The following is a 26,766-nucleotide window of genomic DNA, read 5'->3' on the forward strand; positions in this document are numbered from 1 at the left end:
TCTGTGCATTCAACTAACAGAGTTGAACCTTACTTTTGATTGAGCCGTTCTGAAACACTCTTTCTGTAGAAACTGCAATTGGACATGCTAAGCGCTAAGAGGCCTACATTGGGAAAAATAATATCTTCAAATAAAAACTACACAGATGCATTCTGTGAAACTTATTTCTGATCTGTAAATTCAGTTAACAGAGATAAAACATATTTTTGATTGAGCAGTTATGAAACACTCTTTTTGTAGAAAATGCAAGTGGAGATTCGGAGCGCTAAGAGGGTAATAGTCTAAAAAGTAATGTCTTCAAATATAAACTACACAGAATCATTCGGGGAAACTTCTTTCTGATCTGTGCATTCAGCTAACAGAGTTAAACCATAGTTTTGATTGAGCAGATCTGAACACTCTTTCTGTAGAAAATGCAACTGGACATTTGGAGCGCTAAGAGCGTAGTAGTGGAAAAAGGAATATATTCAAATATAAACTACACAGAAGCATTCTGTGAAACTTCTTTCTGATCTGAGCATTCAGCTAACAGAGTTAAACCATACTTTTGATTGAGCAGTTTTGAAACACTCTGTCTGTAGAAAATGCAACTGGACATTCGTAGCGCTAATTGGGTAATAGTGGAAAAAAGAATATGTTCAAATATAAACTACACAGAATCATTGTATGAAACTTCTTTCTGTTCTATGCATTCAACTAACAGAGTTGAACCTTACTTTTGATTGAGCCGTTCTGAAACACTCTTTCTGTAGAAACTGCAATTGGACAATCTGAGCGCTAAGAGGCCTATATTGGGAAAAAGAATGTCTACAAATAAAAACTACACAGAAGAATTGTGTGAAACTTCTTTCTGTTCTGTTTGTTCAACTAAAAGAATTGAACCTTAGTTTTGATTGAGCCGTTCTGAAACACTCTTTCTGTACAAAATGCAAGTGGAGATTCGGAGCGCTGAGAGGGTAATAGTGGAAAAAGGAATGTCTCCAAATATAAACTACACAGAAACATTCTGTGAAACTTCTTTCTGATCTGTGCATTCAGCTAACAGATTTAAACCATACTTTTGATTGAGCAGATCTGAACACTCTTTCTGTAGAAAATGCAACTGGACATTTGGGGCGCTAAGAGAGTAGTAGTGGAAAAAGGAATATATTCAAATATAAACTACACAGAAGCATTCTGTGAAACTTCTTTCTGATCTGAGCATTCAGCTAACAGAGTTAAACCATACTTTTGATTGAGCAGTTTTGAAACACTCTGTCTGTAGAAAATGCAACTGGACATTCGTAGCGCTAAGTGGGTAATAGTGGAAAAAAGAATATGTTCAAATATAAACTACACAGAATCATTGTATGAACCTTCTTTCTGTTCTGTGCATTCAACTAACAGAGTTGAACCTTACTTTTGATTGAGCCTTTCTGAAACACTCTTTCTGTAGAAACTGCAATTGGACATTCTGAGCGCTAAGAGGCCTCTATTGGGAAAAATAATATCTTCAAATAAAAACTACACAGAAGCATTGTGTGAAACTTATTTCTCATATGTTCATTAAGCTAACAGAGTTAAACCATACTTTTGATTGCGCAGTTCTGAACACTCTTTCTGTAGAAAATGCAAGTGGACATTCGGAGCGCTAAGAGGGTAGTAGTGGAAAAAGGAATATATTCAAATATAAACTACACAGTAGCATTCTGTGAAAATTCTTTCTGTTCTGTGCATTCAACTAACAGAGTTGAACCTTACTTTTGATTGAGCCGTTCTGAAACACTCTTTCTGTAGAAACTGCAATTGGACATGCTAAGCGCTAAGAGGCCTACATTGGGAAAAGAATATCTTCAAATAAAAACTACACAGATGCATTCTGTGAAACTTATTTCTGATCTGTAAATTCAGTTAACAGAGATAAAACATATTTTTGATTGAGCAGTTATGAAACACTCTTTTTGTAGAAAATGCAAGTGGAGATTCGGAGCGCTAAGAGGGTAATAGTCTAAAAAGTAATGTCTTCCAATATAAACTACACAGAATCATTCGGGGAAACTTCTTTCTGATCTGTGCATTCAGCTAACAGAGTTAAACCATACTTTTGATTGAGCAGATCTGAACACTCTTTCTGTAGAAAATGCAACTGGACATTTGGAGCGCTAAGAGCGTAGTAGTGGAAAAAGGAATATATTCAAATATAAACTACACAGAAGCATTCTGTGAAACTTCTTTCTGATCTGAGCATTCAGCTAACAGAGTTAAACCATACTTTTGATTGAGCAGTTTTGAAACACTCTGTCTGTAGAAAATGCAACTGGACATTCGTAGCGCTAATTGGGTAATAGTGGAAAAAAGAATATGTTCAAATATAAACTACACAGAAGCATTGTATGAAACTTCTTTCTGTTCTATGCATTCAACTAACAGAGTTGAACCTTACTTTTGATTGAGCCGTTCTGAAACACTCTTTCTGTAGAAACTGCAATTGGACAATCTGAGCGCTAAGAGGCCTATATTGGGAAAAAGTATGTCTACAAATAAAAACTACACAGAAGAATTGTGTGAAACTTCTTTCTGTTCTGTTTGTTCAACTAAAAGAATTGAACCTTAGTTTTGATTGAGCCGTTCTGAAACACTCTTTCTGTACAAAATGCAAGTGGAGATTCGGAGCGCTAAGAGGGTAATAGTGGAAAAAGGAATGTCTCCAAATATAAACTACACAGAATCATTCTGTGAAACTTCTTTCTGATCTGTGCATTCAGCTAACAGAGTTAAACCATACTTTTGATTGAGCAGATCTGAACACTCTTTCTGTAGAAAATGCAACTGGACATTTGGAGTGCTAAGAGAGTAGTAGTGGAAAAAGGAATATATTCAAATATAAACTACACAGAAGCATTCTGTGAAACTTCTTTCTGATCTGAGCATTCAGCTAACAGAGTTAAACCATACTTTTGATTGAGCAGTTTTGAAACACTCTGTCTGTAGAAAATGCAACTGGACATTCGTAGCGCTAAGTGGGTAAGAGTGGAAAAAAGAATATGTTCAAATATAAACTACACAGAAGCATTGTATGAAACTTCTTTCTGTTCTGTGCATTCAACTAACCGAGTTGAACCTTACTTTTGATTGAGCCTTTCTGAAACACTCTTTCTGTAGAAACTGCAATTGGACATTCTGAGCGCTAAGAGGCCTCTATTGGGAAAAATAATATCTTCAAATAAAAACTACACAGAAGCATTGTGTGAAACTTATTTCTGATATGTTCATTAAGCTAACAGAGTTAAACCATACTTTTGATTGCACAGTTCTGAACACTCTTTCTGTAGAAAATGCAAGTGGACATTCGGAGCGTTAAGAGGGTAATAGTGGAAAAAGGAATATATTCAAATATAAACTACACAGTAGCATTCTGTGAAAATTCTTTCTGTTCTGTGCATTCAACTAACAGAGTTGAACCTTACTTTTGATTGAGCCGTTCTGAAACACTCTTTCTGTAGAACCTGCAATTGGACATGCTAAGCGCTAAGAGGCCTACATTGGGAAAAATAATATCTTCAAATAAAAACTACACAGATGCATTCTGTGAAACTTATTTCTGATCTGTAAATTCAGTTAACAGAGATAAAACATATTTTTGATTGAGCAGTTATGAAACACTCTTTTTGTAGAAAATGCAAGTGGAGATTCGGAGCGCTAAGAGGGTAATAGTGGAAAAAGGAATGTCTCCAAATATAAACTACACAGAATCATTCTGTGAAACTTCTTTCTCATCTGTGCATTCAGCTAACAGAGTTAAACCATACTTTTGATTGAGCAGATCTGAACACTCTTTCTGTAGAAAATGCAACTGGACATTTGGAGCGCTAAGAGAGTAGTAGTGGAAAAAGGAATATATTCAAATATAAACTACACAGAAGCATTCTGTGAAACTTCTTTCTGATCTGAGCATTCAGCTAACAGAGTTAAACCATACTTTTGATTGAGCAGTTTTGAAACACTCTGTCTGTAGAAAATGCAACTGGACATTCGTAGCACTAAGTGGGAAATAGTGGAAAAAAGAATATGTTCAAATATAAACTACACAGAAGCATTGTATGAAACTTCTTTCTGTTCTGTGCATTCAACTAACAGAGTTGAACCTTACTTTTGATTGAGCCGTTCTGAAACACTCTTTCTGTAGAAACTGCAATTGGACAATCTGAGCGCTAAGAGGCCTATATTGGGAAAAAGAATGTCTACAAATAAAAACTACACAGAAGAATTGTGTGAAACTTCTTTCTGTTCTGTTTGTTCAACTAAAAGAATTGAACCTTAGTTTTGATTGAGCCGTTCTGAAACACTCTTTCTGTAGAAAATGCAAGTGGAGATTCGGAGCGCTAAGAGGGTAATAGTGGAAAAAGGAATGTCTCCAAATATAAACTACACAGAATCATTCTGTGAAACTTCTTTCTGATCTGTGCATTCAGCTAACAGAGTTAAACCATACTTTTGATTGAGCAGATCTGAACACTCTTTCTGTAGAAAATGCAACTGGACATTTGGAGCGCTAAGAGAGTAGTAGTGGAAAAAGGAATATATTCAAATATAAACTACACAGAAGCATTCTGTGAAACTTCTTTCTGATCTGAGCATTCAGCTAACAGAGTTAAACCATACTTTTGATTGAGCAGTTTTGAAACACTCTGTCTGTAGAAAATGCAACTGGACATTCATAGCGCTAAGTGGGTAATAGTGGAAAAAAGGATATGTTCAAATATAAACTACACAGAAGCATTGTATGAAACTTCTTTCTGTTCTGTGCATTCAACTAACAGAGTTGAACCTTACTTTTGATTGAGCCTTTCTGAAACACTCTTTCTGTAGAAACTGCAATTGGACATTCTGAGCGCTAAGAGGCCTATATTGGGGAAAATAATATCTTCAAATAAAAACTACACAGAAGCATTGTGTGAAACTTATTTCTGATATGTTCATTAAGCTAACAGAGTTAAACCATACTTTTGATTGCGCAGTTCTGAACACTCTTTCTGTAGAAAATGCAAGTGGACATTCGGAGCGCTAAGAGGGTAATAGTGGAAAAAGGAATATATTCAAATATAAACTACACAGTAGCATTCTGTGAAATTCTTTCTGTTCTGTGCATTCAACTAACAGAGTTGATCCTTTCTTTTGATTGAGCCGTTCTGAAACACTCTTTCTGTAGAAACTGCAATTGGACATGCTAAGCGCTAAGAGGCCTACATTGGGAAAAAGAATATCTTCAAATAAAAACTACACAGATGCATTCTGTGAAACTTATTTCTGATCTGTAAATTCAGTTAACAGAGATAAAACATATTTTTGATTGAGCAGTTATGAAACACTCTTTTTGTAGAAAATGCAAGTGGAGTTTCGGAGTGCTAAGAGGGTAATAGTGGAAAAAGGAATGTCTTCAAATATAAACTACACAGAATCATTCGGGGAAACTTCTTTCTGATCTGTGCATTCAGCTAACAGAGTTAAACCATACTTTTGATTGAGCAGATCCGAACACTCTTTCTGTAGAAAATGCAACTGGACATTTGGAGCGCTAAGAGCGTAGTAGTGGAAAAAGGAATATATTCAAATATAAACTACACAGAAGCATTCTGTGAAACTTCTTTCTGATCTGAGCATTCAGCTAACAGAGTTAAACCATACTTTGGATTGAGCAGTTTTGAAACACTCTGTCTGTAGAAAATGCAACTGGACATTCGTAGCGCTAAGTGGGTAATAGTGGAAAAAAGAATATGTTCAAATATAAACTACACAGAAGCATTGTATGAAACTTCTTTCTGTTCTGTGCATTCAACTAACAGAGTTGAACCTTACTTTTGATTGAGCCGTTCTGAAACACTCTTTCTGTAGAAACTGCAATTGGACAATCTGAGCGCTAAGAGGCCTATATTGGGAAAAAGAATGTCTACAAATAAAAACTACACAGAAGAATTGTGTGAAACTTCTTTCTGTTCTGTTTGTTCAACTAAAAGAGGTGAACCTTAGTTTTGATTGAGCCGTTCTGAAACACTCTTTCTGTAGAAAATGCAAGTGGAGATTCGGAGCGCTAAGAGGGTAATAGTGGAAAAAGGAATGTCACCAAATATAAACTACACAGAATCATTCTGTGAAACTTCTTTCTGATCTGTGCATTCAGCTAACAGAGTTAAACCATACTTTTGATTGAGCAGATCTGAACACTCTTTCTGTAGAAAATGCAACTGGACATTTGGAGCGCTAAGAGAGTAGTAGTGGAAAAAGGAATATATTCAAATATAAACTACACAGAAGCATTCTGTGAAACTTCTTTCTGATCTGAGCATTCAGCTAACAGAGTTAAACCATACTTTTGATTGAGCAGTTTTGAAACACTCTGTCTGTAGAAAATGCAACTGGACATTCATAGCGCTAAGTGGGTAATAGTGGAAAAAAGAATATGTTCAAATATAAACTACACAGAAGCATTGTATGAAACTTCTTTCTGTTCTGTGCATTCAACTAACAGAGTTGAACCTTACTTTTGATTGAGCCTTTCTGAAACACTCTTTCTGTAGAAACTGCAATTGGACATTCTGAGCGCTAAGAGGCCTCTATTGGGAAAAATAATATCTTCAAATAAAAACTACACAGAAGCATTGTGTGAAACTTATTTCTGATATGTTCATTAAGCTAACAGAGTTAAACCATACTTTTGATTGCACAGTTCTGAACACTCTTTCTGTAGAAAATGCAAGTGGACATTCGGAGCGTTAAGAGGGTAATAGTGGAAAAAGGAATATATTCAAATATAAACTACACAGTAGCATTCTGTGAAAATTCTTTCTGTTCTGTGCATTCAACTAACAGAGTTGAACCTTACTTTTGATTGAGCCGTTCTGAAACACTCTTTCTGTAGAACCTGCAATTGGACATGCTAAGCGCTAAGAGGCCTACATTGGGAAAAAGAATATCTTCAAATAAAAACTACACAGATGCATTCTGTGAAACTTATTTCTGATCTGTAAATTCAGTTAACAGAGATAAAACATATTTTTGATTGAGCAGTTATGAAACACTCTTTTTGTAGAAAATGCAAGTGGAGATTCGGAGCGCTAAGAGGGTAATAGTGGAAAAAGGAATGTCTCCAAATATAAACTACACAGAATCATTCTGTGAAACTTCTTTCTCATCTGTGCATTCAGCTAACAGAGTTAAACCATACTTTTGATTGAGCAGATCTGAACACTCTTTCTGTAGAAAATGCAACTGGACATTTGGAGCGCTAAGAGAGTAGTAGTGGAAAAAGGAATATATTCAAATATAAACTACACAGAAGCATTCTGTGAAACTTCTTTCTGATCTGAGCATTCAGCTAACAGAGTTAAACCATACTTTTGATTGAGCAGTTTTGAAACACTCTGTCTGTAGAAAATGCAACTGGACATTCGTAGCACTAAGTGGGAAATAGTGGAAAAAAGAATATGTTCAAATATAAACTACACAGAAGCATTGTATGAAACTTCTTTCTGTTCTGTGCATTCAACTAACAGAGTTGAACCTTACTTTTGATTGAGCCGTTCTGAAACACTCTTTCTGTAGAAACTGCAATTGGACAATCTGAGCGCTAAGAGGCCTATATTGGGAAAAAGAATGTCTACAAATAAAAACTACACAGAAGAATTGTGTGAAACTTCTTTCTGTTCTGTTTGTTCAACTAAAAGAATTGAACCTTAGTTTTGATTGAGCCGTTCTGAAACACTCTTTCTGTAGAAAATGCAAGTGGAGATTCGGAGCGCTAAGAGGGTAATAGTGGAAAAAGGAATGTCTCCAAATATAAACTACACAGAATCATTCTGTGAAACTTCTTTCTGATCTGTGCATTCAGCTAACAGAGTTAAACCATACTTTTGATTGAGCAGATCTGAACACTCTTTCTGTAGAAAATGCAACTGGACATTTGGAGCGCTAAGAGAGTAGTAGTGGAAAAAGGAATATATTCAAATATAAACTACACAGAAGCATTCTGTGAAACTTCTTTCTGATCTGAGCATTCAGCTAACAGAGTTAAACCATACTTTTGATTGAGCAGTTTTGAAACACTCTGTCTGTAGAAAATGCAACTGGACATTCATAGCGCTAAGTGGGTAATAGTGGAAAAAAGGATATGTTCAAATATAAACTACACAGAAGCATTGTATGAAACTTCTTTCTGTTCTGTGCATTCAACTAACAGAGTTGAACCTTACTTTTGATTGAGCCTTTCTGAAACACTCTTTCTGTAGAAACTGCAATTGGACATTCTGAGCGCTAAGAGGCCTATATTGGGGAAAATAATATCTTCAAATAAAAACTACACAGAAGCATTGTGTGAAACTTATTTCTGATATGTTCATTAAGCTAACAGAGTTAAACCATACTTTTGATTGCGCAGTTCTGAACACTCTTTCTGTAGAAAATGCAAGTGGACATTCGGAGCGCTAAGAGGGTAATAGTGGAAAAAGGAATATATTCAAATATAAACTACACAGTAGCATTCTGTGAAATTCTTTCTGTTCTGTGCATTCAACTAACAGAGTTGATCCTTTCTTTTGATTGAGCCGTTCTGAAACACTCTTTCTGTAGAAACTGCAATTGGACATGCTAAGCGCTAAGAGGCCTACATTGGGAAAAAGAATATCTTCAAATAAAAACTACACAGATGCATTCTGTGAAACTTATTTCTGATCTGTAAATTCAGTTAACAGAGATAAAACATATTTTTGATTGAGCAGTTATGAAACACTCTTTTTGTAGAAAATGCAAGTGGAGTTTCGGAGTGCTAAGAGGGTAATAGTGGAAAAAGGAATGTCTTCAAATATAAACTACACAGAATCATTCGGGGAAACTTCTTTCTGATCTGTGCATTCAGCTAACAGAGTTAAACCATACTTTTGATTGAGCAGATCCGAACACTCTTTCTGTAGAAAATGCAACTGGACATTTGGAGCGCTAAGAGCGTAGTAGTGGAAAAAGGAATATATTCAAATATAAACTACACAGAAGCATTCTGTGAAACTTCTTTCTGATCTGAGCATTCAGCTAACAGAGTTAAACCATACTTTGGATTGAGCAGTTTTGAAACACTCTGTCTGTAGAAAATGCAACTGGACATTCGTAGCGCTAAGTGGGTAATAGTGGAAAAAAGAATATGTTCAAATATAAACTACACAGAAGCATTGTATGAAACTTCTTTCTGTTCTGTGCATTCAACTAACAGAGTTGAACCTTACTTTTGATTGAGCCGTTCTGAAACACTCTTTCTGTAGAAACTGCAATTGGACAATCTGAGCGCTAAGAGGCCTATATTGGGAAAAAGAATGTCTACAAATAAAAACTACACAGAAGAATTGTGTGAAACTTCTTTCTGTTCTGTTTGTTCAACTAAAAGAGGTGAACCTTAGTTTTGATTGAGCCGTTCTGAAACACTCTTTCTGTAGAAAATGCAAGTGGAGATTCGGAGCGCTAAGAGGGTAATAGTGGAAAAAGGAATGTCTCCAAATATAAACTACACAGAATCATTCTGTGAAACTTCTTTCTGATCTGTGCATTCAGCTAACAGAGTTAAACCATACTTTTGATTGAGCAGATCTGAACACTCTTTCTGTAGAAAATGCAACTGGACATTTGGAGCGCTAAGAGAGTAGTAGTGGAAAAAGGAATATATTCAAATATAAACTACACAGAAGCATTCTGTGAAACTTCTTTCTGATCTGAGCATTCAGCTAACAGAGTTAAACCATACTTTTGATTGAGCAGTTTTGAAACACTCTGTCTGTAGAAAATGCAACTGGACATTCATAGCGCTAAGTGGGTAATAGTGGAAAAAAGAATATGTTCAAATATAAACTACACAGAAGCATTGTATGAAACTTCTTTCTGTTCTGTGCATTCAACTAACAGAGTTGAACCTTACTTTTGATTGAGCCTTTCTGAAACACTCTTTCTGTAGAAACTGCAATTGGACATTCTGAGCGCTAAGAGGCCTCTATTGGGAAAAATAATATCTTCAAATAAAAACTACACAGAAGCATTGTGTGAAACTTATTTCTGATATGTTCATTAAGCTAACAGAGTTAAACCATACTTTTGATTGCGCAGTTCTGAACACTCTTTCTGTAGAAAATGCAAGTGGACATTCGGAGCGCTAAGAGGGTAATAGTGGAAAAAGGAATATATTCAAATATAAACTACACAGTAGCATTCTGTGAAATTCTTTCTGTTCTGTGCATTCAACTAACAGAGTTGATCCTTACTTTTGATTGAGCCGTTCTGAAACACTCTTTCTGTAGAAACTGCAATTGGACATGCTAAGCGCTAAGAGGCCTACATTGGGAAAAAGAATATCTTCAAATAAAAACTACACAGATGCATTCTGTGAAACTTATTTCTGATCTGTAAATTCAGTTAACAGAGATAAAACATATTTTTGATTGAGCAGTTATGAAACACTCTTTTTGTAGAAAATGCAAGTGGAGTTTCGGAGTGCTAAGAGGGTAACAGTGGAAAAAGGAATGTCTTCAAATATAAACTACACAGAATCATTCGGGGAAACTTCTTTCTGATCTGTGCATTCAGCTAACAGAGTTAAACCATACTTTTGATTGAGCAGATCTGAACACTCTTTCTGTAGAAAATGCAACTGGACATTTGGAGCGCTAAGAGCGTAGTAGTGGAAAAAGGAATATATTCAAATATAAACTACACAGAAGCATTCTGTGAAACTTCTTTCTGATCTGAGCATTCAGCTAACAGAGTTAAACCATACTTTGGATTGAGCAGTTTTGAAACACTCTCTCTGTAGAAAATGCAACTGGACATTCGTAGCGCTAAGTGGGTAATAGTGGAAAAAAGAATATGTTCAAATATAAACTACACAGAAGCATTGTATGAAACTTCTTTCTGTTCTGTGCATTCAACTAACAGAGTTGAACCTTACTTTTGATTGAGCCTTTCTGAAACACTCTTTCTGTAGAAACTGCAATTGGACATTCTGAGCGCTAAGAGGCCTCTATTGGGAAAAATAATATCTTCAAATAAAAACTACACAGAAGCATTGTGTGAAACTTATTTCTGATATGTTCATTAAGCTAACAGAATTAAACCATACTTTTGATTGCGCAGTTCTGAACACTCTTTCTGTAGAAAATGCAAGTGGACATTCGGAGCGCTAAGAGGGTAGTAGTGGAAAAAGGAATATATTCAAATATAAACTACACAGTAGCATTCTGTGAAAATTCTTTCTGTTCTGTGCATTCAACTAACAGAGTTGAACCTTACTTTTGATTGAGCCGTTCTGAAACACTCTTTCTGTAGAAACTGCAATTGGACATGCTAAGCGCTAAGAGGCCTACATTGGGAAAAAGAATATCTTCAAATAAAAACTACACAGATGCATTCTGTGAAACTTATTTCTGATCTGTAAATTCAGTTAACAGAGATAAAACATATTTTTGATTGAGCAGTTATGAAACACTCTTTTTGTAGAAAATGCAAGTGGAGATTCGGAGCGCTAAGAGGGTAATAGTGGAAAAAGGAATGTCTTCAAATATAAACTACACAGAATCAATCGGGGAAACTTCTTTCTGATCTGTGCATTCAGCTAACAGAGTTAAACCATACTTTTGATTGAGCAGATCTGAACACTCTTTCTGTAGAAAATGCAACTGGACATTTGGAGCGCTAAGAGCGTAGTAGTGGAAAAAGGAATATATTCAAATATAAACTACACAGAAGCATTCTGTGAAACTTCTTTCTGATCTGAGCATTCAGCTAACAGAGTTAAACCATACTTTTGATTGAGCAGTTTTGAAACACTCTGTCTGTAGAAAATGCAACTGGACATTCGTAGCGCTAATTGGGTAATATTGGAAAAAAGAATATGTTCAAATATAAACTACACAGAAGCATTGTATGAAACTTCTTTCTGTTCTATGCATTCAACTAACAGAGTTGAACCTTACTTTTGATTGAGCCGTTCTGAAACACTCTTTCTGTAGAAACTGCAATTGGACAATCTGAGCGCTAAGAGGCCTATATTGGGAAAAAGAATGTCTACAAATAAAAACTACACAGAAGAATTGTGTGAAACTTCTTTCTGTTCTGTTTGTTCAACTAAAAGAATTGAACCTTAGTTTTGATTGAGCCGTTCTGAAACACTCTTTCTGTACAAAATGCAAGTGGAGATTCGGAGCGTTAAGAGGGTAATAGTGGAAAAAGGAATGTCTCCAAATATAAACTACACAGAATCATTCTGTGAAACTTCTTTCTGATCTGTGCATTCAGCTAACAGAGTTAAACCATACTTTTGATTGAGCAGATCTGAACACTCTTTCTGTAGAAAATGCAACTGGACATTTGGAGCGCTAAGAGCGTAGTAGTGGAAAAAGGAATATATTCAAATATAAACTACACAGAAGCATTCTGTGAAACTTCTTTCTGATCTGAGCATTCAGCTAACAGAGTTAAACCATACTTTGGATTGAGCAGTTTTGAAACACTCTGTCTGTAGAAAATGCAACTGGACATTCGTAGCGCTAAGTGGGTAATAGTGGAAAAAAGAATATGTTCAAATATAAACTACACAGAAGCATTGTATGAAACTTCTTTCTGTTCTGTGCATTCAACTAACAGAGTTGAACCTTACTTTTGATTGAGCCTTTCTGAAACACTCTTTCTGTAGAAACTGCAATTGGACATTCTGAGCGCTAAGAGGCCTCTATTTTGAAAAATAATATCTTCAAATAAAAACTACACAGAAGCATTGTGTGAAACTTATTTCTGATATGTTCATTAAGCTAACAGAGTTAAACCATACTTTTGATTGCGCAGTTCTGAACACTCTTTCTGTAGAAAATGCAAGTGGACATTCGGAGCGCTAAGAGGGTAGTAGTGGAAAAAGGAATATATTCAAATATAAACTACACAGCAGCATTCTGTGAAAATTCTTTCTGTTCTGTGCATTCAACTAACAGAGTTGAACCTTACTTTTGATTGAGCCGTTCTGAAACACTCTTCCTGTAGAAACTGCAATTGGACATGCTAAGCGCTAAGAGGCCTACATTGGGAAAAAGAATATCTTCAAATAAAAACTACACAGATGCATTCTGTGAAACTTATTTCTGATCTGTAAATTCAGTTAACAGAGATAAAACATATTTTTGATTGAGCAGTTATGAAACACTCTTTTTGTAGAAAATGCAAGTGGAGATTCGGAGCGCTAAGAGGGTAATAGTGGAAAAAGGAATGTCTTCAAATATAAACTACACAGAATCATTCGGGGAAACTTCTTTCTGATCTGTGCATTCAGCTAACAGAGTTAAACCATACTTTTGATTGAGCAGATCTGAACACTCTTTCTGTAGAAAATGCAACTGGACATTTGGAGCGCTAAGAGCGTAGTAGTGGAAAAAGGAATATATTCAAATATAAACTACACAGAAGCATTCTGTGAAACTTCTTTCTGATCTGAGCATTCAGCTAACAGAGTTAAACCATACTTTTGATTGAGCAGTTTTGAAACACTCTGTCTGTAGAAAATGCAACTGGACATTCGTAGCGCTAAGTGGGTAATAGTGGAAAAAAGAATATGTTCAAATATAAACTACACAGAAGCATTGTATGAAACTTCTTTCTGTTCTATGCATTCAACTAACAGAGTTGAACCTTACTTTTGATTGAGCCGTTCTGAAACACTCTTTCTGTAGAAACTGCAATTGGACAATCTGAGCGCTAAGAGGCCTATATTGGGAAAAAGAATGTCTACAAATAAAAACTACACAGAAGAATTGTGTGAAACTTCTTTCTGTTCTGTTTGTTCAACTAAAAGAATTGAACCTTAGTTTTGATTGAGCCGTTCTGAAACACTCTTTCTGTACAAAATGCAAGTGGAGATTCGGAGCGCTAAGAGGGTAATAGTGGAAAAAGGAATGTCTCCAAATATAAACTACACAGAATCATTCTGTGAAACTTCTTTCTGATCTGTGCATTCAGCTAACAGAGTTAAACCATACTTTTGATTGAGCAGATCTGAACACTCTTTCTGTAGAAAATGCAACTGGACATTTGGAGAGCTAAGAGCGTAGTAGTAGAAAAAGGAATATATTCAAATATAAACTACACAGAAGCATTCTGTGAAACTTCTTTCTGATCTGAGCATTCAGCTAACAGAGTTAAACCATACTTTGGATTGAGCAGTTTTGAAACACTCTGTCTGTAGAAAATGCAACTGGACATTCGTAGCGCTAAGTGGGTAATAGTGGAAAAAAGAATATGTTCAAATATAAACTACACAGAAGCATTGTATGAAACTTCTTTCTGTTCTGTGCATTCAACTAACAGAGTTGAACCTTACTTTGATTGAGCCTTTCTGAAACACTCTTTCTGTAGAAACTGCAATTGGACATTCTGAGCGCTAAGAGGCCTCTATTGGGAAAAATAATATCTTCAAATAAAAACTACACAGAAGCATTGTGTGAAACTTATTTCTGATATGTTCATTAAGCTAACAGAATTAAACCATACTTTTGATTGCGCAGTTCTGAACACTCTTTCTGTAGAAAATGCAAGTGGACATTCGGAGCGCTAAGAGGGTAGTAGTGGAAAAAGGAATATATTCAAATATAAACTACACAGTAGCATTCTGTGAAAATTCTTTCTGTTCTGTGCATTCAACTAACAGAGTTGAACCTTACTTTTGATTGAGCCGTTCTGAAACACTCTTTCTGTAGAAACTGCAATTGGACATGCTAAGCGCTAAGAGGCCTACATTGGGAAAAAGAATATCTTCAAATAAAAACTACACAGATGCATTCTGTGAAACTTATTTCTGATCTGTAAATTCAGTTAACAGAGATAAAACATATTTTTGATTGAGCAGTTATGAAACACTCTTTTTGTAGAAAATGCAAGTGGAGATTCGGAGCGCTAAGAGGGTAATAGTGGAAAAAGGAATGTCTTCAAATATAAACTACACAGAATCAATCGGGGAAACTTCTTTCTGATCTGTGCATTCAGCTAACAGAGTTAAACCATACTTTTGATTGAGCAGATCTGAACACTCTTTCTGTAGAAAATGCAACTGGACATTTGGAGCGCTAAGAGCGTAGTAGTGGAAAAAGGAATATATTCAAATATAAACTACACAGAAGCATTCTGTGAAACTTCTTTCTGATCTGAGCATTCAGCTAACAGAGTTAAACCATACTTTTGATTGAGCAGTTTTGAAACACTCTGTCTGTAGAAAATGCAACTGGACATTCGTAGCGCTAATTGGGTAATATTGGAAAAAAGAATATGTTCAAATATAAACTACACAGAAGCATTGTATGAAACTTCTTTCTGTTCTATGCATTCAACTAACAGAGTTGAACCTTACTTTTGATTGAGCCGTTCTGAAACACTCTTTCTGTAGAAACTGCAATTGGACAATCTGAGCGCTAAGAGGCCTATATTGGGAAAAAGAATGTCTACAAATAAAAACTACACAGAAGAATTGTGTGAAACTTCTTTCTGTTCTGTTTGTTCAACTAAAAGAATTGAACCTTAGTTTTGATTGAGCCGTTCTGAAACACTCTTTCTGTACAAAATGCAAGTGGAGATTCGGAGCGCTAAGAGGGTAATAGTGGAAAAAGGAATGTCTCCAAATATAAACTACACAGAATCATTCTGTGAAACTTCTTTCTGATCTGTGCATTCAGCTAACAGAGTTAAACCATACTTTTGATTGAGCAGATCTGAACACTCTTTCTGTAGAAAATGCAACTGGACATTTGGAGCGCTAAGAGCGTAGTAGTGGAAAAAGGAATATATTCAAATATAAACTACACAGAAGCATTCTGTGAAACTTCTTTCTGATCTGAGCATTCAGCTAACAGAGTTAAACCATACTTTGGATTGAGCAGTTTTGAAACACTCTGTCTGTAGAAAATGCAACTGGACATTCGTAGCGCTAAGTGGGTAATAGTGGAAAAAAGAATATGTTCAAATATAAACTACACAGAAGCATTGTATGAAACTTCTTTCTGTTCTGTGCATTCAACTAACAGAGTTGAACCTTACTTTTGATTGAGCCTTTCTGAAACACTCTTTCTGTAGAAACTGCAATTGGACATTCTGAGCGCTAAGAGGCCTCTATTGGGAAAAATAATATCTTCAAATAAAAACTACACAGAAGCATTGTGTGAAACTTATTTCTGATATGTTCATTAAGCTAACAGAGTTAAACCATACTTTTGATTGCGCAGTTCTGAACACTCTTTCTGTAGAAAATGCAAGTGGATATTCGGAGCGCTAAGAGGGTAGTAGTGGAAAAAGGAATATATTCAAATATAAACTACACAGCAGCATTCTGTGAAAATTCTTTCTGTTCTGTGCATTCAACTAACAGAGTTGAACCTTACTTTTGATTGAGCCGTTCTGAAACACTCTTTCTGTAGAAACTGCAATTGGACATGCTAAGCGCTAAGAGGCCTACATTGGGAAAAAGAATATCTTCAAATAAAAACTACACAGATGCATTCTGTGAAACTTATTTCTGATCTGTAAATTCAGTTAACAGAGATAAAACATATTTTTGATTGAGCAGTTATGAAACACTCTTTTTGTAGAAAATGCAAGTGGAGATTCGGAGCGCTAAGAGGGTAATAGTGGAAAAAGGAATGTCTTCAAATATAAACTACACAGAATCATTCGGGGAAACTTCTTTCTGATCTGTGCATTCAGCTAACAGAGTTAAACCATACTTTTGATTGAGCAGATCTGAACACTCTTTCTGTAGAAAATGCAACTGGACATTTGGAGCGCTAAGAGCGTAGTAGTGGAAAAAGGAATATATTCAAATATAAACTACACAGAAGCATTCTGTGAAACTTCTTTCTGATCTGAGCATTCAGCTAACAGAGTTAAACCATACTTTTGATTGAGCAGTTTTGAAACACTCTGTCTGTAGAAAATGCAACTGGACATTAGTAGCGCTAATTGGGTAATAGTGGAAAAAAGAATATGTTCAAATATAAACTACACAGAAGCATTGTATGAAACTTCTTTCTGTTCTATGCATTCAACTAACAGAGTTGAACCTTACTTTTGATTGAGCCGTTCTGAAACACTCTTTCTGTAGAAACTGCAATTGGACAATCTGAGCGCTAAGAGGCCTATATTGGGAAAAAGAATGTCTACAAATAAAAACTACACAGAAGAATTGTGTGAAACTTCTTTCTGTTCTGTTTGTTCAACTAAAAGAATTGAACCTTAGTTTTGATTGAGCCGTTCTGAAACACTCTTTCTGTACAAAATGCAAGTGGAGATTCGGAGCGCTAAGAGGGTAATAGTGGAAAAAGGAATGTCTCCAAATATAAACTACACAGAATCATTCTGTGAAACTTCTTTCTGATCTGTGCATTCAGCTAACAGAGTTAAACCATACTTTTGATTGAGCAGATCTGAACACTCTTTCTGTAGAAAATGCAACTGGACATTTGGAGCGCTAAGAGCGTAGTAGTGGAAAAAGGAATATATTCAAATATAAACTACACAGAAGCATTCTGTGAAACTTCTTTCTGATCTGAGCATTCAGCTAACAGAGTTAAACCATACTTTGTATTGAGCAGTTTTGAAACACTCTGTCTGTAGAAAATGCAACTGGACATTCGTAGCGCTAAGTGGGTAATAGTGGAAAAAAGAATATGTTCAAATATAAACTACACAGAAGCATTGTATGAAACTTCTTTCTGTTCTGTGCATTCAACTAACAGAGTTGAACCTTACTTTTGATTGAGCCTTTCTGAAACACTCTTTCTGTAGAAACTGCAATTGGACATTCTGAGCGCTAAGAGGCCTCTATTGGGAAAAATAATATCTTCAAATAAAAACTACACAGAAGCATTGTGTGAAACTTATTTCTGATATGTTCATTAAGCTAACAGAGTTAAACCATACTTTTGATTGCGCAGTTCTGAACACTCTTTCTGTAGAAAATGCAAGTGGACATTCGGAGCGCTAAGAGGGTAGTAGTGGAAAAAGGAATATATTCAAATATAAACTACACAGAAACATTCTGTGAAACTTCTTTCTGATCTGAGCATTCAGCTAACAGAGTTAAACCATACTTTTGATTGAGCAGTTTTGAAACACTCTGTCTGTAGAAAATGCAACTGGACATTCGTAGCGCTAATTGGGTAATAGTGGAAAAAAGAATATGTTCAAATATAAACTACACAGAAGCATTGTATGAAACTCCTTTCTGTTCTATGCATTCAACTAACAGAGTTGAACCTTACTTTTGATTGAGCCGTTCTGAAACACTCTTTCTGTAGAAACTGCAATTGGACAATCTCAGCGCTAAGAGGCCTATATTGGGAAAAAGAATGTCTACAAATAAAAACTACACAGAAGAATTGTGTGAAACTTCTTTCTGTTCTGTTTGTTCAACTAAAAGAATTGAACCTTAGTTTTGATTGAGCCGTTCTGAAACACTCTTTCTGTACAAAATGCAAGTGGAGATTCGGAGCGCTAAGAGGGTAATAGTGGAAAAAGGAATGTCTCCAAATATAAACTACACAGAATCATTCTGTGAAACTTCTTTCTGATCTGTGCATTCAGCTAACAGAGTTAAACCATACTTTTGATTGAGCAGATCTGAACACTCTTTCTGTAGAAAATGCAACTGGACATTTGGAGCGCTAAGAGCGTAGTAGTGGAAAAAGGAATATATTCAAATATAAACTACACAGAAGCATTCTGTGAAACTTCTTTCTGATCTGAGCATTCAGCTAACAGAGTTAAACCATACTTTGGATTGAGCAGTTTTGAAACACTCTGTCTGTAGAAAATGCAACTGGACATTCGTAGCGCTAAGTGGGTAATAGTGGAAAAAAGAATATGTTCAAATATAAACTACACAGAAGCATTGTATGAAACTTCTTTCTGTTCTGTGCATTCAACTAACAGAGTTGAACCTTACTTTTGATTGAGCCTTTCTGAAACACTCTTTCTGTAGAAACTGAAATTGGACATTCTGAGCGCTAAGAGGCCTCTATTGGGAAAAATAATATCTTCAAATAAAAACTACACAGAAGCATTGTGTGAAACTTATTTCTGATATGTTCATTAAGCTAACAGAGTTAAACCATACTTTTGATAGCGCAGTTCTGAACACTCTTTCTGTAGAAAATGCAAGTGGACATTCGGAGCGCTAAGAGGGTAGTAGTGGAAAAAGGAATATATTCAAATATAAACTACACAGTAGCATTCTGTGAAAATTCTTTCTGTTCTGTGCATTCAACTAACAGAGTTGAACCTTACTTTTGATTGAGCCGTTCTGAAACACTCTTTCTGTAGAAACTGCAATTGGACATGCTAAGCGCTAAGAGGACTACATTGGGAAAAAGAATATCTTCAAATAAAAACTACACAGAAGCATTCTGTGAAACTTATTTCTGATCTGTAAATTCAGTTAACAGAGATAAAACATATTTTTGATTGAGCAGTTATGAAACACTCTTTTTGTAGAAAATGCAAGTGGAGATTCGGAGCGCTAAGAGGGTAATAGTGGAAAAAGGAATGTCTTCAAATATAAACTACACAGAATCATTCGGGGAAACTTCTTTCTGATCTGTGCATTCAGCTAACAGAGTTAAACCATACTTTTGATTGAGCAGATCTGAACACTCTTTCTGTAGAAAATGCAACTGGACATTTGGAGCGCTAAGAGCGTAGTAGTGGAAAAAGGAATATATTCAAATATAAACTACACAGAAGCATTCTGTGAAACTTCTTTCTGATCTGAGCATTCAGCTAACAGAGTTAAACCATACTTTTGATTGAGCAGTTTTGAAACACTCTGTCTGTAGAAAATGCAACTGGACATTCGTAGCGCTAATTGGGTAATAGTGGAAAAAAGAATATGTTCAAATATAAACTACACAGAAGCATTGTATGAAATTTCTTTCTGTTCTATGCATTCAACTAACAGAGTTGAACCTTACTTTTGATTGAGCCGTTCTGAAACACTCTTTTTGTAGAAACTGCAATTGGACAATCTGAGCGCTAAGAGGCCTATATTGGGAAAAATAATATCTTCAAATAAAAACTACACAGAAGCATTGTGTGAAACTTATTTCTGATATGTTCATTAAGCTAACAGAGTTAAACCATACTTTTGATTGCGCAGTTCTGAACACTCTTTCTGTAGAAAATGCAAGTGGACATTCGGAGCGCTAAGAGGGTAATAGTGGAAAAAGGAATATATTCAAATATAAACTACACAGTAGCATTCTGTGAAAATTCTTTCTGTTCTGTGCATTCAACTAACAGAGTTGAACCTTACTTTTGATTGAGCCGTTCTGAAACACTCTTTCTGTAGAACCTGCAATTGGATATGCTAAGCGCTAAGAGGCCTACATTGGGAAAAATAATATCTTCAAATAAAAACTACACAGATGCATTCTGTGAAACTTACTTCTGATCTGTAAATTCAGTTAACAGAGATAAAACGTATTTTTGATTGAGCAGTTATGAAACACTCTTTTTGTAGAAAATGCAAGTGGAGATTCGGAGCGCTAAGAGGGTAATAGTGGAAAAAGGAATGTCTTCAAATATAAACTAAACAGAATCATTCGGTGAAACTTCTTTCTGATCTGTGCATTCAGCTAACAGAGTTAAACCATACTTTTGATTGAGCAGATCTGAACACTCTTTCTGTAGAAAATGCAACTGGACATTTGGAGCGCTAAGAGCGTAGTAGTGGAAAAAGGAATATATTCAAATATAAACTACACAGAAGCATTCTGTGAAACTTCTTTCTGATCTGAGCATTCAGCTAACAGAGTTAAACCATACTTTTGATTGAGCAGTTTTGAAACACTCTGTCTGTAGAAAATGCAACTGGACATTCGTAGCACTAAGTGGGTAATAGTGGAAAAAAGAATATGTTCAAATATAAACTACACAGAAGCATTGTATGAAACTTCTTTCTGTTCTGTGCATTCAACTAACAGAGTTGAACCTTACTTTTGATTGAGCCTTTCTGAAACACTCTTTCTGTAGAAACTGCAATTGGACATTCTGAGCGCTAAGAGGCCTATATTGGGAAAAATAATATCTTCAAATAAAAACTACACAGAAGTATTGTGTTAAACTTATTTCTGATATGTTCATTAAGCTAACAGAGTTAAACCATACTTTGGATTGCGCAGTTCTGAACACTCTTTCTCTAGAAAATGCAAGTGGACATTTGGAGCACTAAGAGGGTAATAGTGGAAAAAGGAATATATTCAAATATAAACTACACAGTAGGATTCTGTGAAAATTCTTTCTGTTCTGTGCATTCAACTAACAGAGTTGAACCTTACTTTTATTGAGCCGTTCTGAAACACTCTTTCTGTAGAAACTGCAATTGGACATGCTAAGCGCTAAGAGGCCTACATTGGGAAAAAGAATATCTTCAAATAAAAACTACACAGAAGCATTCTGTGAAACTTATTTCTGATCTGTAAATTCAGTTAACAGAGATAAAACATATTTTTGATTGAGCAGTTATGAAACACTCTTTTTGTAGAAAATGCAAGTGGAGATTCGGAGCGCTAAGTGGGTAACAGTGGAAAAAGGAATGTCTTCAAATATAAACTACACAGAATCATTCGGGGAAACTTCTTTCTGATGTGTGCATTCAGCTAACAGAGTTAAACCATACTTTTGATTGAGCAGATCTGAACACTCTTTCTGTAGAAAATGCAACTGGACATTTGGAGCGCTAAGAGAGTAGTAGTGGAAAAAGGATTATATTCAAATATAAACTACACAGAAGCATTCTGTGAAACTTCTTTCTGATCTGAGCATTCAGCTAACAGAGTTAAACCATACTTTTGATTGAGCAGTTTTGAAACACTCTGTCTGTAGAAAATGCAACTGGACATTCGTAGCGCTAAGTGGGTAATAGTGGAAAAAAGAATGTGTTCAAATATAAACTACACAGAAGCATTGTATGAAACTACTTTCTGTTCTGTGCATTCAACTAACAGGGTTGAACCTTACTTTTGATTGAGCCGTTCTGAAACACTCTTTCTGTAGAAACTGCAATTGGACATTCTGAGCGCTAAGAGGCCTATATTGGGAAAAAGAATGTCTAGAAATAAAAACTACACAGAAGAATTGTGTGAAACTTCTTTCTGTTCTGTTTGTTCAACTAAAAGTGTTGAACCTTAGTTTTGATTGAGCCGTTCTGAAACACTCTTTCTGTAGAAAATGCAAGTGGAGATTTGGAGCGCTAAGAGGGTAATAGTGGAAAAAGGAATGTCTCCAAATATAAACTACACAGAATCATTCTGTGAAACTTCTTTCTGATCTGTGCATTCAGCTAACAGAGTTAAACCATACTTTTGATTGAGCAGATCTGAACACTCTTTCTGTAGAAAATGCAACTGGACATTTGGAGCGCTAAGAGAGTAGTAGTGGAAAAAGGAATATATTCAAATAGAAACTACACAGTAGCATTCTGTGAAACTTCTTTCTGATCTGAGCATTCAGCTAACAGAGTTAAACCATACTTTTGATTGAGCAGTTTTGAAACACTCTGTCTGTAGAAAATGCAACTGGACATTCGTAGCGCTAAGTGGGTAATAGTGGAAAAAAGAATATGTTCAAATATAAACTACACAGAAGCATTGTATGAAACTTCTTTCTGTTCTGTGCATTCAACTAACAGAGTTGAACCTTACTTTTGATTGAGCCTTTCTGAAACACTCTTTCTGTAGAAACTGCAATTGGACATTCTGAGCGCTAAGAGGCCTCTATTGGGAGAAATAATATCTTCAAATAAAAACTACACAGAAGCATTGTGTGAAACTTATTTCTGATATGTTCATTAAGCTAACAGAGTTAAACCATACTTTTGATTGCGCAGTTCTGAACACTCTTTCTGTAGAAAATGCAAGTGGACATTCGGAGCGCTAAGAGGGTAGTAGTGGAAAAAGGAATATATTCAAATATAAACTACACAGCAGCATTCTGTGAAAATTCTTTCTGTTCTGTGCATTCAACTAACAGAGTTGAACCTTACTTTTGATTGAGCCGTTCTGAAACACTCTTTCTGTAGAAACTGCAATTGGACATGCTAAGCGCTAAGAGGCCTACATTGGGAAAAAGAATATCTTCAAATAAAAACTACACAGATGCATTCTGTGAAACTTATTTCTGATCTGTAAATTCAGTTAACAGAGATAAAACATATTTTTGATTGAGCAGTTATGAAACACTCTTTTTGTAGAAAATGCAAGTGGAGATTCGGAGCGCTAAGAGGGTAATAGTGGAAAAAGGAATGTCTTCAAATATAAACTACACAGAATCATTCGGGGAAACTTCTTTCTGATCTGTGCATTCAGCTAACAGAGTTAAACCATACTTTTGATTGAGCAGTTCTGAACACTCTTTCTGTAGAAAATGCAACTGGACATTTGGAGCGCTAAGAGCGTAGTAGTGGAAAAAGGAATATATTCAAATATAAACTACACAGAAGCATTCTGTGAAACTTCTTTCTGATCTGAGCATTCAGCTAACAGAGTTAAACCATACTTTTGATTGAGCAGTTTTGAAACACTCTGTCTGTAGAAAATGCAACTGGACATTCGTAGCGCTAATTGGGTAATAGTGGAAAAAAGAATATGTTCAAATATAAACTACACAGAAGCATTGTATGAAACTTCTTTCTGTTCTATGCATTCAACTAACAGAGTTGAACCTTACTTTTGATTGAGCCGTTCTGAAACACTCTTTCTGTAGAAACTGCAATTGGACAATCTGAGCGCTAAGAGGCCTATATTGGGAAAAAGAATGTCTACAAATAAAAACTACACAGAAGAATTGTGTGAAACTTCTTTCTGTTCTGTTTGTTCAACTAAAAGAATTGAACCTTAGTTTTGATTGAGCCGTTCTGAAACACTCTTTCTGTACAAAATGCAAGTGGAGATTCGGAGCGCTAAGAGGGTAATAGTGGAAAAAGGAATGTCTCCAAATATAAACTACACAGAATCATTCTGTGAAACTTCTTTCTGATCTGTGCATTCAGCTAACAGAGTTAAACCATACTTTTGATTGAGCAGATCTGAACACTCTTTCTGTAGAAAATGCAACTGGACATTTGGAGCGCTAAGAGCGTAGTAGTGGAAAAAGGAATATATTCAAATATAAACTACACAGAAGCATTCTGTGAAACTTCTTTCTGATCTGAGCATTCAGCTAACAGAGTTAAACCATACTTTGGATTGAGCAGTTTTGAAACACTCTGTCTGTAGAAAATGCAACTGGACATTCGTAGCGCTAAGTGGGTAATAGTGGAAAAAAGAATATGTTCAAATATAAACTACACAGAAGCATTGTATGAAACTTCTTTCTGTTCTGTGCATTCAACTAACAGAGTTGAACCTTACTTTTGATTGAGCCTTTCTGAAACACTCTTTCTGTAGAAACTGCAATTGGACATTCTGAGCGCTAAGAGGCCTCTATTGGGAAAAATAATATCTTCAAATAAAAACTACACAGAAGCATTGTGTGAAACTTATTTCTGATATGTTCATTAAGCTAACAGAGTTAAACCATACTTTTGATTGCGCAGTTCTGAACACTCTTTCTGTAGAAAATGCAAGTGGACATTCGGAGCGCTAAGAGGGTAGTAGTGGAAAAAGGAATATATTCAAATATAAACTACACAGAAACATTCTGTGAAACTTCTTTCTGATCTGAGCATTCAGCTAACAGAGTTAAACCATACTTTTGATTGAGCAGTTTTGAAACACTCTGTCTGTAGAAAATGCAACTGGACATTCGTAGCGCTAATTGGGTAATAGTGGAAAAAAGAATATGTTCAAATATAAACTACACAGAAGCATTGTATGAAACTCCTTTCTGTTCTATGCATTCAACTAACAGAGTTGAACCTTACTTTTGATTGAGCCGTTCTGAAACACTCTTTCTGTAGAAACTGCAATTGGACAATCTGAGCGCTAAGAGGCCTATATTGGGAAAAAGAATGTCTACAAATAAAAACTACACAGAAGAATTGTGTGAAACTTCTTTCTGTTCTGTTTGTTCAACTAAAAGAATTGAACCTTAGTTTTGATTGAGCCGTTCTGAAACAGTCTTTCTGTACAAAATGCAAGTGGAGATTCGGAGCGCTAAGAGGGTAATAGTGGAAAAAGGAATGTCTCCAAATATAAACTACACAGAATCATTCTGTGAAACTTCTTTCTGATCTGTGCATTCAGCTAACAGAGTTAAACCATACTTTTGATTGAGCAGATCTGAACACTCTTTCTGTAGAAAATGCAACTGGACATTTGGAGCGCTAAGAGCGTAGTAGTGGAAAAAGGAATATATTCAAATATAAACTACACAGAAGCATTCTGTGAAACTTCTTTCTGATCTGAGCATTCAGCTAACAGAGTTAAACCATACTTTGGATTGAGCAGTTTTGAAACACTCTGTCTGTAGAAAATGCAACTGGACATTCGTAGCGCTAAGTGGGTAATAGTGGAAAAAAGAATATGTTCAAATATAAACTACACAGAAGCATTGTATGAAACTTCTTTCTGTTCTGTGCATTCAACTAACAGAGTTGAACCTTACTTTTGATTGAGCCTTTCTGAAACACTCTTTCTGTAGAAACTGCAATTGGACATTCTGAGCGCTAAGAGGCCTCTATTGGGAAAAATAATATCTTCAAATAAAAACTACACAGAAGCATTGTGTGAAACTTATTTCTGATATGTTCATTAAGCTAACAGAGTTAAACCATACTTTTGATAGCGCAGTTCTGAACACTCTTTCTGTAGAAAATGCAAGTGGACATTCGGAGCGCTAAGAGGGTAGTAGTGGAAAAAGGAATATATTCAAATATAAACTACACAGTAGCATTCTGTGAAAATTCTTTCTGTTCTGTGCATTCAACTAACAGAGTTGAACCTTACTTTTGATTGAGCCGTTCTGAAACACTCTTTCTGTAGAAACTGCAATTGGACATGCTAAGCGCTAAGAGGACTACATTGGGAAAAAGAATATCTTCAAATAAAAACTACACAGATGCATTCTGTGAAACTTATTTCTGATCTGTAAATTCAGTTAACAGAGATAAAACATATTTTTGATTGAGCAGTTATGAAACACTCTTTTTGTAGAAAATGCAAGTGGAGATTCGGAGCGCTAAGAGGGTAATAGTGGAAAAAGGAATGTCTTCAAATATAAACTACACAGAATCATTCGGGGAAACTTCTTTCTGATCTGTGCATTCAGCTAACAGAGTTAAACCATACTTTTGATTGAGCAGATCTGAACACTCTTTCTGTAGAAAATGCAACTGGACATTTGGAGCGCTAAGAGCGTAGTAGTGGAAAAAGGAATATATTGAAATATAAACTACACAGAAGCATTCTGTGAAACTTCTTTCTGATCTGAGCATTCAGCTAACAGAGTTAAACCATACTTTTGATTGAGCAGTTTTGAAACACTCTGTCTGTAGAAAATGCAACTGGACATTCGTAGCGCTAATTGGGTAATAGTGGAAAAAAGAATATGTTCAAATATAAACTACACAGAAGCATTGTATGAAACTTCTTTCTGTTCTATGCATTCAACTAACAGAGTTGAACCTTACTTTTGATTGAGCCGTTCTGAAACACTCTTTTTGTAGAAACTGCAATTGGACAATCTGAGCGCTAAGAGGCCTATATTGGGAAAAATAATATCTTCAAATAAAAACTACAC

This window comes from Symphalangus syndactylus, chromosome 15 (genome assembly GCF_028878055.3).
Source record: "Symphalangus syndactylus isolate Jambi chromosome 15, NHGRI_mSymSyn1-v2.1_pri, whole genome shotgun sequence".
Lineage (NCBI taxonomy): Eukaryota > Metazoa > Chordata > Mammalia > Primates > Hylobatidae > Symphalangus > Symphalangus syndactylus.